This window comes from Clarias gariepinus, chromosome 20 (genome assembly GCF_024256425.1).
Source record: "Clarias gariepinus isolate MV-2021 ecotype Netherlands chromosome 20, CGAR_prim_01v2, whole genome shotgun sequence".
NCBI classification, from domain to species: domain Eukaryota; kingdom Metazoa; phylum Chordata; class Actinopteri; order Siluriformes; family Clariidae; genus Clarias; species Clarias gariepinus.
In genome coordinates, this window is record NC_071119.1 from 25479825 (window position 1) to 25492383 (window position 12559).

Here is a 12559-nt window from a genome sequence, read left to right on the forward strand (position 1 = left end):
TGCTGTCGTTAACTGCCCATATACTTCAGAGGCTGATGGCTTAGTGGACAGAAATGCTCAAGTCTCTTGTGGCAGGTTGTCAAATTCTGCTTTCTTATCCAATTTGGAGTTGTACCTCTCCTATTTGCCTAATGATCAGCGTGGTAGTATTGTTGAGCTGATCAGGAAATATCTGTCACTGTTCCATGATGTTCCTTCCCAAACCAGTATCTTAAGTCATGACATAGATGTTGGTGAATGTCCACCTATTAAACAGCATCCATACCGTGTAAACCCGCACAAACGAAACCAAATGAAAAATGAAGTTGATTATTTGTTGCAACATGGATTTGCTGTGCCCAGTCAAAGTCCATGGAGTTCTCCTTGCCTGCTTGTTCCCAAGTCAGATAACTCTTTGCGATTCTGTATGGACTACCGTAAAGTGAACAATGTGACAAAACCAGACTCCTTTCCGCTTCCTAGAATGGAAGATTGTGTAGACAGGGTAGGTTCTTCACATTATGTCACCAAGTTAGACCTCTTAAAAGGTTACTGGCAAGTGCCTTTAGCACCTCGTGCCAGCGAGATATCTGCATTTATTACCCCTGACAACTTTCTTAACTACACTGTCATGGCCTTCATGATGCAAAATGCTCCTGCCACCTTTCAGCGTTTAATGCAGATAGTCTTATCAGGAGTACAGAACTGTGAAGTTTACCTAGATGACATTGTAATCTATTCAATGACATGGGAGGATCATCTAGGAAACCTAGAAGCAGTGTTAAAGCGTCTGAATGAAGCTTCTTTAACATTAAACCTTGCTAAGTGTGAGTTTGCAAGGGTAGTTGTCACATACCTTGGCAAATTAGTTGGGCAGGGCCAGGTAAAGCCAGTTGTAGCCAAAGTTTCTGCTATTATTGAGTTTCCGTCCCCTACAAACAAACGTGAATTACATCGTTTTCTTGGAACCTTTTAAGTTCAGAACATAAGTTTGTGTGGAGCCCTGAGTGTAAATCTGCTTTTCAGGTAGCCAAGGATCTTTTGTGTAATGCACCAGTCCTGTCTGCCCCTAACTTTAGCCTTCCTTTTAAGCTACTGGTAGATGCTAATGCTCATGGAGCTGGTGCAGTGCTCCTACAGGATGATAGCTTGGGTATTGAGCACCCAATATGCTATTTTTCCAAGAAGTTCTCAAAATGCCAGAAACACTACAGTACCATCGAGAAAGAGGCCCTTGCATTATTGCTGGCTCTGCAGCATTTTGAGGTCTACCTAGGCTCTGGCAGTAGTAATCCAATAGTGGTTTACACAGACCACAACCCTTTGGTCTTTCTTTCATGTATGTCCAATTCCAATCAGAGATTAATGAGGTGGTCCCTCATTGTTCAAGAATTTAATCTGGACATACGGTATAAAAAGGGGGTAGAAAATGTTGTAGCAGATGCACTTTCTCGAGCTCATGTTAATGAAAACTAGTGCAAATCGAGTGTAACATGAAGAAAAAAAAAAGTTTTGACATTTTTATTTACAAGGTGTTATACCTTGTCATTAAGGGTGGGTGTGTTACATCCCAGGACGTTTTTTTTATGTTTATGAACCAGTTTACATCTGTGATGTATATGGTCCTGATTTATTTATTTTGCTTGTTCGTTCTGTGCAATGTGATTTTACTTTGTTTCTTTTGGTTCTGCATTGTTTTGTTTTGTTCTCTCTCTCTCATTCCTTCAACCAGATATAGACATCAGCTATTCCTAATTAGGAGAGGCCTGATTGGGAGAGACCTGATTGGTTGAAATGGGAGCTGGTGTATAAAGCTGAGGTGGAAAGCAAGAAGCAGTGAGAATCATTCCTCCTTACCCAGCATGTTGTTCAGCCTGTGTGTTTGTAGGCTGTTGTAAGTCTAAATCCTTGACCTTGTGTTGTTAAGTGCTTCTTCCATTACTGAGATTTGATCTGTAAATAATTTTATTCTTTTAAGTTATACTGTTTATTTTGTTGCTGCCTATATTTAATTGTGGGAGCTGTAGAGAGGTGGATGCCATTTCCCTTTTTTCTAATCATGTTTTTTCCTGTTTCTGGATAGTTAGGGAGTGAGGTAAAAGTTATGTTGTTTATTTGTTTTTCTTTTTCAGGTAAGTTAGTTTGATCCTCCCAACATCTAGACAAATGTTTGTTTGTGTTGGCCTGGTCCCCTCTTGAAGTCTTTGCTCCCTTTTTTCTAACACAAGAGTCAATAAAAAGGAACAAATTATTTAAAATTTGTTGTGTGTTGATTGCTGGCTGGGACAGGAGTGATGACCTCCAAAACCTTTCTTTTGGTTACACCTTTTCTCTAACCCCTAGAAGAGAGAAAACTGTAACACTGAGGCAGCTTCTACAGAGCAGGATCTCTCTGTGACATTAGATATCTTTTCTGCAGAACAAAACTATGCAGCCATGGTCCCGTTTTAACATACAAACACTATGACTTTTCAAGTAGACCTCGCTATTTCATAGCAACATTACAAAAAGTCTTATACAGGAGCACACTGCTTTGGATAGTTAATGTCAAAAATTAAAAATGCCTTGAAGCACACATCAACCGCCCCAAGTAGTGTGCATTGCTCCAGAGCCTGTCCCACCAGAATGACGAATGCCTGAGAGCAGCGCTGGTCATTATCTTTTATATTTATATATATATAATATATATTAATATATATAATTTTTTTTTTTTTTTTTTTTTTTTTTAAACATACTAGTTGATCTTGTGGTCTGTGTTGATTTTAAGCTAATTACCAAGGAAATGCATTGTCATAGAAATGCACATTACAATCACCCAAATATTAATACTTCCATCTAGTAGTTATCTGTACAGCTGATTTAATTTTGCCTGAGTCACAAGCAACTTTGGTTAAAGAGGGCTACCTGGTTAGCTTACAGTACATGCAGCAGTCATATTTGCATACTTGCCAAAAGGGGAAAGCTGTAAAATATTGTTACAACTCAGGAGAAACGCGGGCGAATCTTGACTGCGGAGTAAATTACTAGCTAGTGAAAAATGGGAGGGTTAGCAGGTCTGGATATTTGTAAGAGGTTCAGTGTTTTGTAACACCCCAGCATTTTATTGTTTTAAACAGTGATATTAATAAAGTTCTAATGTTAATGTGGTTGCTAACGCTAGCAACCTAACTAAATGCTAGCGTCATGCGAATACTACAGTTACAGTTTCATCACCCTGCAAACATTCTACAGAGAAAGCTAAAAAGCTCAGACATCTTATCCGTTTCTTTCATACACAGGTGGGGTTCTTTGCATTAGCAGCTATAGTCAGCTAAATTATCTTACCTTAGACCAGCCAGAAAGTTTGAGTGTAACCTTAACATGGTAACTAATAAATCTTACATATAGTAATAGTATTTCAGTCATACAGTATGTGACTTAGGTGAGTAAACATGTGTATACAGACCTTGTATTTACCGTCATTTTCCCTTAAATGAACCGTCATTAGTGGTGTGGGAGCTTAATAGAGACACGAAGCTCTGACTGACAGCCGCTAAATATACCGGTGAACTTTGGGGGAGGGGCCAATCAAACTTCAACCCAGCAGCTGGGTTACACAAAAACCCAACTCTCTGTAAATAACCCAGAAAAATGACCAAACAGAGGCAACCCAGCGCTTGGGTAGAAAAAACATCTTTTAAACCGTCACCTGGCCGCTGCATTTATGCCACGACAACACAGCCAACCCAAACTTGACAGGCTCACACAGACCTGTAACTTTTTTTTATTCTCTTGAGACCCGAAAGAAAAAAATGTTTTCATATCTAAATTTTTTTAATATATCATAAGTCTGTGAGATGTTAGAAACATGTCTTTTTTTTCAAAACTGTGATTTATTTATTAGTTTTTTTATTTCATTTATTACACTAGGTCTTGCTTTAGTTCTATTTAGTAATATACTGTATACTATAGTTATATAATTATTATATAATATAATAAGGAATATAATTGGAAGCAACAATGAGCAGGCCCAAGCACCCTGCGCCATCACCACCCGGGCAAAGCTATGATGTCACTCAATGTGATGTCCCTAAACGTGATGTCACTTAATATGATATTCCACAGAAGGTTCTTAACCACTTTTAACGACTTGTTTAAGGAATCGTCACAGCTGACCAGTTTGAGATATCAAAAATCCCTCTCCAATCCATAATGTTTTTAGATCACATAGGCCCGGTACGGTGTTGATTGCATAATTCCCTAGGAAGAGTGTATTGAATTCCTTTAGGTGCGTTTTGGCAGACAAAATAACTGATTCCTGTTTAGTTGAGCCCATGACATTCAATGTGAAATTTGTTTAGCTCAATAAGCTTTTAATGCATGCATTAATGCAAGTGTGTATGAGCTATGCAGCAAAATCTCCAGTTATACTTAACTTAAGTTTTTGAGCATGTTGATGCACTCAATAAGCCCAATGGTAAAATAATAATAATAATAATAATAATTCCTAAGAAAACAATAGGGCTCTTCACACACTATGGTGACATAGTGCTGATTCATAGTGCTTTGGCACTAATAGGATAAATATGTATATAAAAAGTCTGGTCTTTTGCCAGTTTCCCAGAGGCCTGGTGGTCTGATCTGTACTGGATCTGTTTGTGGCAGTCATATCAAAGCAACATAGGATGATGCAGACAGTCTATTTCCTTGTGCAGCTTGACATTGGATAGAGGCTGATCATTTGGTCCGCACCACCCAAGTTTTTATTAAACTCTGTTACAACAACAGGTATAGATGTAGTAACATGGCGCTTGTCTTTTGTTAACCACCTTGGGCAGATATCCTGAGGCTCTATTCCATGGATGGAAAATGCCAAAGGACCTTTCTTGTTGTCCAGCCATTTTGTTATAGCAATATCTAAGGGTTTCCTGACTATTGTCTCTGATGCGCCTCTCTCCTGGTCATTGTCACTGGACATTTAAGACTTACTGATCTAAAAAATATGAAGATTCAATTCTAATAATAGTTCCTGTTGCCAGGAGATCATTTTCCTTTAAGCAATCCAGCACTTTGATAGAGGTGAAATACCAGTGTAGGTATAGGTGGGATCCTCCTGGTAGTGACCTTGCCATGCAAACAACAGCATTTCTTCCAATTCCCACCTGCTTGTTTTGAAATGTGTTTTGACCTCTGTAGACTTTAAAATTTATCACCAAACTGGCAAACACAAAGGCCCTGCAACCTGTGAGATTTGTTTTCCCAGGCTCACATTGGCACACAAGACACTGGCCTGCAAAAGAAATCATTTGCTCATCTTTGTCTTTCCATCATGCCCTGACCTTCTAAATAGCATCCACTTTTTTCTGGTCATGTAGGATAGCAAGGTCATTTGATGGACTGGCAAAGTTTTAAAAATCTGTCCCTGGTTATTGACTGGGCAGTAATGGGCACCATTGTCTTTCCTGCCCAATACATATAAAGTTTAGTGTATTTGAGACAGGGCAAGGGTTGAAAATGGGGGAAAAGCAAGTCCCACTGTCCCCTACAAAGGACATGAAGTAAAATGTGTATTTTGAAAGGCTTAAAATTAAAATGCCGTTATAAATTTGTAAAATAATATAGTAAAAACCTTACAAATAAAAAACTATATCATAAGAAATAATAACTACATTCTGTATTTAAACATTTGATCAAGACCACAGTATTATGTCCTCCACAGAGGACAAATATGAATTGCTCATTCAATAATGCATACCACAGCATGAGGTTTAAAAAAAAAGTTCGTGGGACATTTAGGGTCTGTGTTCCCCAGCCTTTGGAAATGAGAGGACAATTTGTCTTTTGACTTTGTCCAAAGTCTGAGAATGTCATCTTTCAGCAAATCTGGAACCGCACTGCCATGGCAACAGAGAAATACAATTAGCTGAGTATCTCAAAAACAAAAATCTGACAAAAAGGTTAATTCAGACACACAGTTTGGTCTCACTAAAATATTAACAGATTAGACAGGGACCTTTCCATAAATTCACATTCATCAAACTTCTCCTCTCTGAGCACTGAGCAGAAACTCGGCTGTGTTTTAGGGGAAGGTAATAGGAGTGCTTGGCTGGAGCTATATTTATATACACTCTTCATCATATAAGAAACACTGTTCACCCCAATCTAATGTCAGGATTGAAGAATGTGGCATGGCATAATTGTAGATGTAAAAACTTTAATATGAATATTGTGGCGTGGGCGGGGTTTCGATTGGGAACCATCATGCTTTGCGGGAGGGGTTGTTATGTGTTCACCCTGTTGGGGAAAGGTGTTTGGGTTAGTGGTTTTGGCCAGGTTGTGTGTGTGTGTGTGTGTGTACTTATACAAGTAGGTTCATTCATTCTTTGTGGCCAACATTGAGGATGATTGTATCTTGGGGTTGGATATTTTGGAAAGGTGGGGTGCGGTACTGAATTTCGATGACGGAACGTTGCGTGGTAGCTTCGGGTTAGCCAGGTTGCTAGTCCCCAAAGCACAGCCGGACATGTTAGTAGAGCGCACCAGGGGGCGGAACTTCCGGTGGGCGCACCATGTAAACATCCGGTAGCAGACCGAACGAGAATAATGGCCGAGCTTATGCAGCGTAGCAGCGTAGGGCTCAGTCAGACACAGACCGACACCGTGAAGTCCCTGTTACACGAGTTCGCGGACATTTTCGCGGTTGATGAGCGCGAGTGCACCCATACCAATTTGGTGCAGCACACGATTAATACGGGTAACGCAGCTCCTGTTCGGTTACATCCGAGACGCCTTCTCTTAGCTAAACGAGATATCGCCGAACAAAAGCTGCGTGAGATGGCTGACTCGGGCGTCATAGAGCCAGCGTCCGGACCGTGGTCTTCACTGGTTGTGTTGGTGCGCAAAAAGGACTAATCGTGGCGGTTTTGTGTCGATTACCGGCAGTTAAACGAGCTGACGTGCAAAGATTCCTATCCGTTGCCGTGAATAGATGATGCGCTGGAACACGTTGCGGGCTCGGCGTGGTTTAGCTCGTTAGATCTGCGTAGCGAGTACTGGCAAGTAGAGCTCGCCCCGGAAGCACGACCTAAAACCGCGTTCTCGATCGAGCAAGGGCTATGGCAATTCCGGCGCATGCAGTTCGGCCTGTGTAACGCTCCAGCTACGTTTGAATGGTTGATGGAGAAAGTGTTAGCCGATATTCCTCGCAACCGTTGTGTCGTCTACGTGGACGATTTACTTACGGACGATTTAAGTGCACGGCAGGGAGTTTGAGGTCGCGCTAGCTAACCTACGGGAAGGATTTTTGGCTATCCGGCGGGCGAATTTGTGGCTCAACCCCAAAAAGTGTCAGCCGTTGCGGCGAGAGACCGGTTTCCTAGGACATGTAATTAGTGCTAGAGGGATTGCAACCGATCCAGCCAAAATTGCGGCGGTACAGAATTGGCTTGAACCGCTAAATGTGTCCCAGCTACGCACCATCCTTGGGTTAGGCTCTTACTATCGCCGGTTCGTGAAGGATTATGATACGATCACTAGTCCGCTTCACGGCCTCACAAGAAAGAATCAGCCGTTGCGCTGGGACAGGGTGCACGCGCATGCTTTCACTCGGTTACGGGAAGCTCTGGTCACGTCGCCCGTTCTCGGATATCCTGATGCATCTCGTATGTTTATCCTCGACACGGACGCAAGCGATGTAGGGCTAGGGGCTGTCCTGTCTCAGGTTTCCGAGGGTAAAGAGCGTGCTATCGCCTACTCTAGCCGCGCGTTGTCTGGACCGGGGAAAAATTACTGCGTCACGCGGCGCGAGCTGTTAGCGGTCATCGCGCCCTTAAACATTTTAGGCCTTATTTTTACAGGATATCCTTCTCGCTGCGGACTGATCACGCTTTGATGGTGTGGCTGCTTAGTTTTAAAGAGCCCGAGGGGCAGTTAGCGCGCTGGCTCGAGCGGTTGCAGGACTACGACTTTACCGTTCAGCACCGAGCGGGAAAACTGCATGCTAAGGCCGATGCTTTATCCCGCCGGCCGTGGAGCAAAAAGCGTTGTCGGCACTGAGAGCAGGTCGAAGAGCGAGTGGGTGGTTGCGACATCAAACACTCTTCAACCCCCGTGAATCAGAACATTCTCCCTGCGCAGTCCTCCGGAGCCTCCGTAGGTAATCAGCCGCCCGAGCCGGCGTGCAGCCGAGTTACTTCGTCGCGTAAATCATCGCCTGTAGTCGTTCCACCTGTGCCACAGATGAACTGTGATCAGCTCATTGTCGAGCAGGAAAAGGATCCAGCGCTGCAGCGGGTACTAGGTTGGGTTAACGCGGCCAGAGACCGGATTATGCCGCTGTTGCTCACCTGGGACAAGAGGAAAAAGCTCTCCATTCGCAGTTTAATCGACTAGTGTTGCGGGGGGGTTTACTCTACCGCCACTGAAAACGGCCGTGTGGCACTGGCGAAACTTTTCAGCTGCTGGTGCCGCGGACTCTGTGGGCACGTGGGTGCGGGACACTTTGGAGTCACTAAAACACTGCAGCGGTTGCGCGCTCGTTTCTACTGGCCGGGCTGTCACACTGATAGTGAACTCTTTGTTCACAGATGCGACGTCTGCACGGCAAAGAAGGGCCCTACCCAGCGCTCGCGAGCACCCTTGCAAGACTTTCGGGTGGGGGCACCCATGGAGTGTATGGGCGTGGACATTCTTGGCCTTTTCCCATCTCTGATCGCGGGAACCGGTATGTGCTGGTAGCCATGGATTATTTCACCAAGTGGTTGGAGGCGTTTGCTGTTCCTGACCAGAGTGCTTCCACCACGGCTCGAGTGCTGGTGGATGAGGTGTTCAGCCGATTCGGCGCCCCGGAGCAGTTGCACAGCGATCAGGGGCGTAACTTCGAGGCAGAGGTGTTTGGGCGGTGTGCGTGCGCCTCAGGGTGAAAAAGACGCCATGCCCCTTCATCTGCAAAGTGACGGCCTCGTGGAACGCTTTAATCGAACGCTCACCACCCAACTCGCTGTGCTAACCAGCGACCAGCAGAAGGATTGGGACGAACATTTGCCTCTCATGCTTTGGGCTTATCGCACATCAGTGCAGGAGTCCTCACAGCTGACGCCAGCTGCGTTAATGTTCGGTCGCGACTTGCGCACGCCCGTGGACCTTGTGTTCGGGCCTCCTCCACAAGTGGATTTACCCGCGAAGCCGGGGTTGGATTACTTTTGTTTTTTAAAAGACAAGCTGTTCCGTGTCCACGAGCTGGCGCGTAGACACTTGGCGAACGCCGGTGTTAAGCAGCGCCGCTTGTATGATACTCACAGCCGGGGGCGAGACTTTGCTACTGGGGAGCAGGTTTGGGTGTATTCCCCCGGAAGGAAAAGGGGGCTCTCGCCTAAGCTTATGTCGCACTGGGTGGGCCCCTGCACGGTTGTTGCCCAGCTCTCTGACGTAGTCTACCGGGTGCGGTTGACGGGGCGGTCACGATTAGTCGTGCTCCACCGGGACCGTCTCGTTCCCTACCAGACCCACGCTAGCGAAACATCGAACTCTGTGGAGGTCGGTCCGCCTCAGGAAGAGGGCTGCGGCCCTCCTTCCACTGCAAAAAGACTCCGGCGTTTACAACGCCAGCGCCGACCACCCTCACGCCTTCTAGACTGAGTTCGCCATGGTGACCGGAGACGGTCACAGCTCGGGTGGGGGCAATGTGGCGTGGGCGGGGTTTCGATTGGAAACCATCATGCTTTGCGGGAGGGGTTGTTATGTGTTCACCCTGTTGGGGAAAGGTGTATGGGTTAGTGGTTTCGGGCCAGGTTGTGTGTGTGGGTTAGAAGTGTGTCTTGTGGATTGTTTGACTTGTGACTGTTTGATTGTGAATGTGCCGAATGTATCAAGCTGAATAAAACTCCCAGCCATTTGCATTGGGCAGCAAGGAAGCTCACTCGCCTCTTCAAGTTCTTGCTTAGCGGTGAAAAACGTTACAATAAAAATCATAGAAACAAACAGAATCCAAGAATTATCATATTTCAGTAATGGTAATTTAAGACAGAGAACCAGAATACAACAGAGGCGAGACAGGGACTAGTGCAGCACAAGGAGATTAAATAATGATGTTAATTAACCTTAGATTACACACACCTGTGGAACTGAAGCCTAACCTGTGAAACAAGAAATAACCCAATTTAAAATAAGAGTTCCCTGAAACAAAACAGATAGATCTATGGATGCTAAGCTCACTCCAGAGGTAGTCTCTGACATCTACTGTAATTTAAACTAACCATAACACTATCTATTTGAATATTTGTTACTTTTATGTATATTATATTTACTAATATATCAATACTACATCTGTTAATGTCTTTTCATGTTCAGTGTTATTATTATTATTATTATTATTATTATTATAATTATTATTATAAAAACTCATTATAATGATATTTCTTATTTCATATTATTTGTTACTGATTATCTGTGTGTACTGCACTTGTTATTTTAATTTGCTTTGGCACCAGTGTTAATACAGGCATGCCAATAAAACACCCTTTAAACTTTAAATTTTAAAATATTGACAAGTTTTTTGGTGTGTTTCAAATGATAAAGCGTCAACAGATTTGGTCCCAGTTGCTGTATCCATCCTGCTTACCATCCCTCATAGATATGAGCTGTTCAAGACATTAATGACATGGCCTGCTGCTCAGACTTACTGCAAGTTGAACTACACCGACCTGGCAATAATCCTTAGTGATACTGATTGGCTTAGATTGAAGAAAGAAACAACAAACAAACGTCTGGGAACAGCAACATATGTCTGGGTTGGATTATGGAATGATGTCAATAGTTGGCGCTGGTCCTTAGGCGAGCTCCCACTGAAGAGTGTGAAATACACCAACTGGTTGCCTGGGGAGCCCAATAATGGTGGTGGAAAAGAATCATGTGGTTCTATAAGTTCATCTGCTCAGTGGGTTGATGTACCATGTTCAGGGCTAAGACCTTTCATATGCTATAACGGTGAGTAAAAATCCGGATACTGATTCGCTTATTTCTGCTTTAATCACTTTTGTTTGTTTGTTTTCTTTTTGTTTTTACATTTTGGTTTAATCTTTGTATAATATTTTATGTAAAAAAAGAAGCTGACCAAGACATTTGTTTACTTTTTCACAGCTAATTTTAACGTCTCAGCCAAATTTCTCCTCATCACTAGTCCTGTGTTGTCCTGGCTCGATGCTCGGGCTTACTGCCGACACCATCACACAGACTTGGCCAGCGCTCTTAACAGCTCAGACTCCAACATGTTTTACCAGTTGGTGCCACCCACTTATACTTGGATTGGGTTATAGAGAGACACTTGGAAGTGGACAGATGGAACTAATGCAAGCATCTTATGGCCTCCTGGACAACCTGATAATTATTACGGCAATGAGAACTGTGCCATAATTGTTAATGGAAAGTTTTATGATTTACCCTGTAGCTACCAGTACTATTTCTTATGTCATACCAGTGAGTTGTTTTCACAGCTATCATGTCTAATTTTATGCTGGTGGTAAAAGTGTTAATTATTATTATTATTATTATTATTATTATTATTATTTCTTTATACTACATACTTTTCCATTAAAATACACCATAATTTGCTCAAATGCGATAACTAAATGATGACATGAGAGAAGGAGAGGAGATTAGGTTCAATGTAGATTTTTGAATTAATTAAAATTCAGAAAATGAAACTTTTATTCAGATTCATTTACATTATGGCCAGCATTGTGTAGGTTGCCTTTGTGCCACCTGGGCAGCCCTGGCCCCTCTGGACATTACTCCACAGGGCCTTTGGGGGTGTGCTCTAATCTAATTCTTACTAGTTGGGAAACAGAAAGGTGTGTGTGTGTGTGTGTGTGATCGACAGATTTCCCAACAAGGAGTCAGATAATGAGATTGCAGGTTCAGTCAGATGTGAGTGTATTTGATCCGTCATCCATTTTAGATCAGGTAAGTTACAGATTGTCTACAGATTGATGTTTGTAAAAAAAATAAAAAAAATGTGTAAATTACCCCTGTTGGCATTTCTCACTGCTCATTTTCCCAGATTTCTTTTATTGTCAAGAAATATGAAAATTCAACCTTCACTGATTCTTGGCTTCTTTGTAAAATGCATTCAATGTATTTTTGGTTGGATTTTCAGATTAAGCAAAAACTGAAGGAAAATAGCATGTTGCAGAACACCACAGTGACCTGGAGTGTGCAGCCAGATGGAAACATCTTCCACAAGAAAAGAAAGGATGACCTGTAATGGCTAAATGCTCACCTTTTCATATAGATTTAAATTAGACCTAAAACTTATTAGATATACAACCTTTCTGTTAAATCAATGGGGACAGTTATAGCAAATATTTATTAATTAACATGTTCTGCTTTTGCTGCAAGTGATCACTGGACACAGTAATAATGAGAAAGTATTGGGGTACATTTAAAGGGGTCATCCAGCCCCATTTTTAAATGTTAATATGATTATTTAGGATCCTAATGAAAAGTTTGTAATATACTTCAATTAAAAATTCTCAATGGTTGTGTAAGTTCTGTGGGGCGTGTCTCCACAACACACGTGGGGTATAGCCACGGAAGTGTAGTCTAG

At 42.8% G+C, this 12559-nt stretch overlaps 1 long non-coding RNA gene across 1 annotated transcript; it reads left to right on the forward strand.

Moving 5' to 3' along the window:
* Positions 1-11323: 11323 nt before the first annotated feature.
* On the forward strand, positions 11324-12281 carry LOC128508288 (uncharacterized). The gene is made up of 3 exons (XR_008355892.1): positions 11324-11430; positions 11834-11916; positions 12110-12281. It is a non-coding gene; the product is annotated as an uncharacterized LOC128508288 (long non-coding RNA).
* The last annotated feature ends 278 nt before the right edge of the window (positions 12282-12559 follow it).